The sequence below is a fragment of the Otolemur garnettii genome, unplaced genomic scaffold (assembly GCF_000181295.1).
Source record: "Otolemur garnettii isolate 467f Iridium unplaced genomic scaffold, OtoGar3 scaffold00209, whole genome shotgun sequence".
In the NCBI taxonomy this organism is placed as follows: domain Eukaryota; kingdom Metazoa; phylum Chordata; class Mammalia; order Primates; family Galagidae; genus Otolemur; species Otolemur garnettii.
In genome coordinates this window covers 874,533-880,870 of record NW_003852604.1, presented here as the reverse complement: position 1 = coordinate 880,870, position 6,338 = coordinate 874,533, and the positions used below count along the sequence as shown (strand labels likewise).

At 39.9% G+C, this 6,338-nt stretch overlaps 1 pseudogene; it reads right to left on the bottom strand.

Moving 5' to 3' along the window:
- Positions 1 to 184: 184 nt before the first annotated feature.
- On the bottom strand, positions 185 to 2,847 carry LOC100966736 (annotated as a pseudogene).
- Between the last annotated feature and the right edge of the window lie 3,491 nt (positions 2,848 to 6,338).

The window sequence follows — 6,338 nt, the reverse complement described above, 5'->3', positions numbered from 1 at the left end:
TGAGCTATAGGCGCCGAGCCTATTCATCCTTTCTTTAAAAAGTTTCATTGGGTGTAAGCTTCCACAGTAACAGTTTGTTTGGTTTTTTTTTTTTTTCCTTAACAGATGAAGACATTATTTCACTATTTGAAAAAATAAATAAACAAGCTCTGGTTTGTTTTATTAAAGAAAAAATGTGCACGATTTACTTCTCACTAGTCCGTTCTGGCATGCTTCTTATGACATCAGAGTCACCTGGAGCAAGGATGGCCAGTGTGCACACTCTAGTTTTTCCACATGCTGTGCCCAGTTCCGTATTATTGCCACTGTAGTGACTGAACACCAATTTTGGCTAACATGGAATAGTACTCTGTTTCAGATTTCCTCAAAGCTGGGGCAGTTGCTGGTGACTATGACCAATGTCAGTTCACCTTGTCGCCTCATCTTCAGAGCCTACGTTTATTCCAGCACATACTTTCCACTTTTCATAATGAGGTGGAGCCCCGAGTTGACTGATTCCAGTGACTTTTCCTACAAAGTCAAACATTAAAGAGGAACTTAACAGAGAACTCAAGCGTATTACCAAGAAAAGAACAAGAGATCCCATCTCAGGGTAGTCAAGGGACTTCCTTGAGCCACAGGAGCTGCCCCGATAGTCAAGGGACTTGAAGACAAACTTCTCTGAAGAAGACAGGTGCATGGCCTACAGACACATGAAAAAATGCTCATCATCCTTAATCATCAGAGAAATGCAAATCAAAACTACTTTGAGACATCATCTAACACTAGTAAGACTAGCCCACATCACAAAATCCCAAAATCAGAGATGTTGGAGTGAATGTGGAGAAAAGGGAATACTTCTACACTGCTGGGGGAATGCAAACTAATATGTTCCTTTTGGAAAGATGTTTGGAGAACACTTAGAAAGCTAAAAGTAGACCTGCCATTCCTCTATTGTAGATCCTACAATTCCTCTACCAGGTATAGATGCAGAAGACCAAAAATCACATTATAACAAAGATATTTGTACCACAGTGTTTATTGAAGCCCAGTTCATAATTGCTAAGTTATGGAAGAAGCCCAAGTAGCCATTGATCCACGAATGGATTAATAAATTGTGGTATATGTATACCATGGAATATTATGCAGCCTTGGAGACTTTACCCCTTACACATGTTTACATGGATGGAGCTGGAATATATTCTTTTTTTTTTCTTTTTTTTTTAAAAAGGTAGAGTGGCACCCTCAGTAGAGTACCATGGCATCACAGCTCACAGCAATTCTCTTGCCTCAGCCTCCCGAGTAGGGACTACAGACAGCTGCCACAACGCCTGGCTATTTTTGCAGTTTGACTTGGGCTGGGTCTGAACCCTCCACCCTCGCTATATGGGGCCAGCGCCCTACTCATTGTGCCACAGGCACCACCTAGAACATACTCTTCTTAGCAAAGTATCTCAAGAATGGAAGAAAAAGTATCCAATGTACTCGGCCCTACAATGAAACCAATTTATAGCTTTCATATAAGCTATAACCCAATTATAGCCCAAAGAAGGGGAAAGGGGAGATGGAGGGGAGGGGAGGGAGCAGGATGGGTGGAAGGAGGGTAATTGGTGGGGCCAGACCTACGGTGCATCTTACAAGGGTACATGTGAAATTGACTAAGTGTAGAATATAAATGTCTTAACACAATAACTAAGAAAATGCCACGAAGGCTATGTTAACCAGTTTGATGAAAATATTTCAAATTATACATAAAACCAGCACATTGTACCCCTTGATTGCATTGATGTACACAGCTAAGATTAAATTTAAAAAAAAGAGAGAGAGAGACTTAAAGATTTCTGGGAGTCAAGCCCCTTAATAAAACTTCCAATGTCAAGGACTGCAAGCCATTGATAGGACCTCTTGGGTTCCCTTTGGGACCTTCCAAATGCCAGTGGGCATTCTGTTGCTCCAGTGGGCTCAGATCTGCCAGCCCCATCCAAGGCTCATTTCTCCCATTCCACTGTTTTCTGGCTTTCATTGTTGAAGCTGAAAAGTCACTAAGGGCTGTTTTTTATAGGTAGTCAGTAATTTTCGCTCTAGTTGCCTAAAATCTTTTCTTTGGTTTTCTATATCTCACCTTGATGTCTTTAGATGAGTTACTTTATCTTGACTGGGGTTCACTGTACTTCCCAAAACTGAAGCTTTATATCTTTTTTCTCAAATCTGAAAAAGGCTTGGTGTGGTGGCTCATGCCTGTAATCCTAGCACTTTGGGAGGCTAAGGTAGAAGGATTGCTGAGGCCAAGAGTTCAAAATTAGGCTAAACAGTAAAGATCTTGCCTCTACAAAAAATTAAAAATTAGCCAGGCATGGTGGTATGTACTTGCAGTCTCGGCTTCTCAGGAGGTTAAGGAATAAGGGTCACTTGATCTCAAGAATTTGAGGTTGCTGTGATCTATGATGATACCATTGTACTCCAGCCTACTCAAACGAGCAAGATTCTGTTTCAATTCAAAAATGAAATCTAATAAGGCTTGACACCCGTAGCACAGCCACATACACCAAGGCTGGTGGGTTGGAACCCAGCCAGCGCCAACTGCAACAACAACAACAAAAATAGACAGGCGTTATGGTGTGCACCTGCAGTCCCAGCCACTGGGAGGCTGAGGCAAGAGAATTGCTTAAGCTCAGGAGTTTGAGGTTGCTGTGAGCTATGATGCGATGATAGTCTACCGAGGGTGACATAGTAATACTCTGTCTCAAAAAAAAAAACTAATAAATTTATCAGCCATTATTCCTTTGAATATTGCCTCTTCCTATTGTGTCTTCCTTAAGTTCCAAATAATGTACATCTCAATGGAGATCTTCATACTCCATTGTCCATATCTCAACTTCTGGCCTATTTTCTATTTTTACCACATTTTGTTAATTTCAGTACCTACTTTTCTTGAAACAGAGTCTCACTTTGTCACCTTCAATAGAGTGCTGTAGCATCACAGCTCACAGTAACCTCAAACACTTGGGCTCAAGCGATTCTCTTCTCTCAGCCTCCCGAGAACCTGGGACTACAGGCGCCCACCACAACGCCTGGTTATTTTTTTAAGAGACTGAGTCTCACACTTGCTCAGGCTGGTCTTGAACTATAAGCTCAGGCAATCCACCCATGTTGGCCTCCCTGAGTGCTAGGATTACAGGCGTGAGCCACTGTGCCTGGCCAGTTCCTACTTTTTATCTGAAGTGTACCCTAAATCATTTCTTGAGAATGATCTTCCAACTCAGTAATCCACCTTTATCTAATTTATACAATCCATCCATTGAATTTTTATCGTAAATTTGTATTTAGTTCTAATTCAAAAACTTTTCTTACATCTGCTGGGATTTTTTTTTTACCTTATTTTCAACTTCTTTAAATTCGTTAATCAAGTTATTTCATTACAGTCTACATGACCATGCCACTATCTGAAGTATTTAAAGATCAACTTTTCATATACAAGTCCATAAACATTATTCACTGGATCAACAGAAGCAAAAACAAAGGCCATATGGTCCTCTCGATAGATGCAGATAAAGCATTCGATAAATCCAGCATCCTTTTCTAATTTGAACACTGAAGAATATAGGCATTCAAGGCACATTTCTTAAACTGATCAAAGCTATCCATGATGAACCCACAGCTAATATTTTACTAAATGGAGTAAAACTGAAAGCTTTTCCACTTAGAACTGGAACCAGACAAGGTTGTCCTCTGTCGCCATTACTATTCAACATAGTGCTGGGAGTTCTAACCAACACAATCAGGCAAGACAAGGAAATAAAGGGCATCCAAATGGGAGCAGAGGTCAAACTCTCCCTCTTTGCTGACAATATGATCTTAGAGAACCCCAAAGACTCAACCACAAGACTCCTGGAAGTCATCAAAAAATACAGTAATGTCTCAGGATATAAAATCAATAGCCACATGTTAATAGCCTTTGTATACGCCAATAACAGCCAAGATGAGAGGCTTATTAAGGACAAAACTACCTTCACCATAGCTTCACAGAAAATGAAATACCTAGGAATATACCTAACAAAAGAGGTGAAAGACCTCTTATAAGGAAAATTATGAAACCCTAAGAAAGGAAATAGCAGAGGATGTTAACGAATGGAAGAACATACCATGCTCATGGCTGGGAAGAATCAACATTGTTAAAATGTCTATACTTCCCAAAGCAAGCTACCGATTCCATGCCATCACTATTAAAATACCAACATCATACTTTCAAGACTTCTGCATTTTATATGGAACGAGAAAAAAGTCCTGTATAGCTAAGGCAGTTCTTAATAATAAAAACAAAGCCAGGGGCATCAGCACACCAGATTTTTTTTTAATTAAATCATAGCAGTGTACATTAATGCAATCATGGGGTACAATGTGCTGGTTTTATGTACAATTTGAAATGTTTTCATCAAACTGGTTAACATAGCCTTCATGGCATTTTCTCCTGTTAAGACATTTATATTCACCTAGTAAATTTCATATGTATCCTTGTAAGATGCACCGTAGGTATGGTCCCACCAATTACTCTCCCTCCACCCTTCCTCCCCTCCTCCAATCCCCTCCATCTCCCCTTTCCCCTTCTTCTTGGGCTATAATTGGTTTCATAGTAAGACTGAGTACATTGGATACTTCTTCTTCCATTCTTGAGATACTTTGCTAAGAAGAATATGTTCCAGCTCCATCCATGTAAACATGTAAGAGGTAAAGTCTCCATCTTTCTTTAAGGCTGCATCATATTCCATGATGTACATATACCACAATTTATTGATCCATTCGTGGGTCAATGGGCACTTGGGCTTCTTCCATGACTTAGCAATTATGAATTGGGCTGTGATAAACATTCTGGTACATATATCTTTGTTATAACGTGATTTTTGGTCTTCTGGATCTATACCTAGTAGAGGAATTGTAGGATCGAATGGCAGGTCTATTTTTAGTTCTCTAAGTGATCTCCAAACATCTTTCCAAAGGGGACGTATTAGTTTGCATTTCCACCAGCAGTGTAGAAGTGTTCCCTTTTCTCCACATCCATGCCAACATCTCTGAGCATACCAGATTTTAGGCTGTACTACAAGGCCATAGTCGTCAAGACAGCTGGATATTGGCACAAAAATAGAGATATAGACATTTGTAATTAAATAGAAAACCAGGAAATGAAACTAACATCTTATAACCAACTAATCTTCAATAAACCAAACAAGAACATACCTTGCGGGAAAGACTCCCTATTCAATAAATAGTGCTGGGAGAACTGGATATCCACATGTAAAAGATTGAAACTGGACCTGCACCTTTCTCCACTCACAAAAATAGATTCAAGATGGATAAAGGACTTAAATTTAAGGCATGAAATGATAAAAAGCCTCAAAGCAAGCATAGGAAAAACACTGGAGGATATTGGCCTGGGAACAAACGTTATGAAGAAGACTGCTGTGGCAACTGCAACAATAAAAATAAACAAATGGGACTTAATTAAACTGAAAAGCTTCTGTACAACTAAGGACACAACAACCAAAGCAAACAGACAACCTACACAATGAGAAAGGATATTTGCATATTTTGAATCAGACAAAAGCTTGATAACTAGGATCTATAGAGAACTCAAATTAATCCACATGAAAAAAGCCAACAATCCCATATATCAATGGGGAAGAGAGATGAATAGAACCTTCTCTGAAGAAGACAGATGAATGGCTAACATGAAAAAATGCTCATCATCCCTAATTATTAGAGAAATGCAAATCAAAACCACCCTGAGTCATCATCTAACTCCAATGAGAATGGTCCACATCACAAAATCTCAAAACTACAGATGCTGGCATGGATGTAGAGAAAAAGGAACACTTTTACACTGCTGGTGGGACTGCAAAGTAATACAACCTTTTTGGAAAGAAGAATGGAGAACACTCAAAGAACTCAAGCTAGACCTCCCATTTGATCATACAATCCCATTACTGGGCATCTACCTAGAAGGAAAAAAAATCCTTTTATCATAAGGACACTTGCATTAGACTGTTTACTGCAGCTCTATTTACAATTGCCAAAATGTGGAAACAGCCTAAATGCCCACCAATCCAGCAATGGATTAACAAGCTGTCGTGTATATATATATACCATGGAATACTATTCAGCTGTTAAAAAAATGGAGACTTTACATCAGGGGTCCAGTTTTTAAACAGATGGCCAGTTCACTGTCCCTCAGACCATTGGAGGGCCAGGCTGCAGGCCCTGGAACTGGTTGGCTGCTAAGCAGGACAGGCAGTGGCGGCAAAAACACCTAAGCCGGCTGCATTTGGCCTGAGGGCCATAGTTTGAGGACACCTGCATCCTTAGTA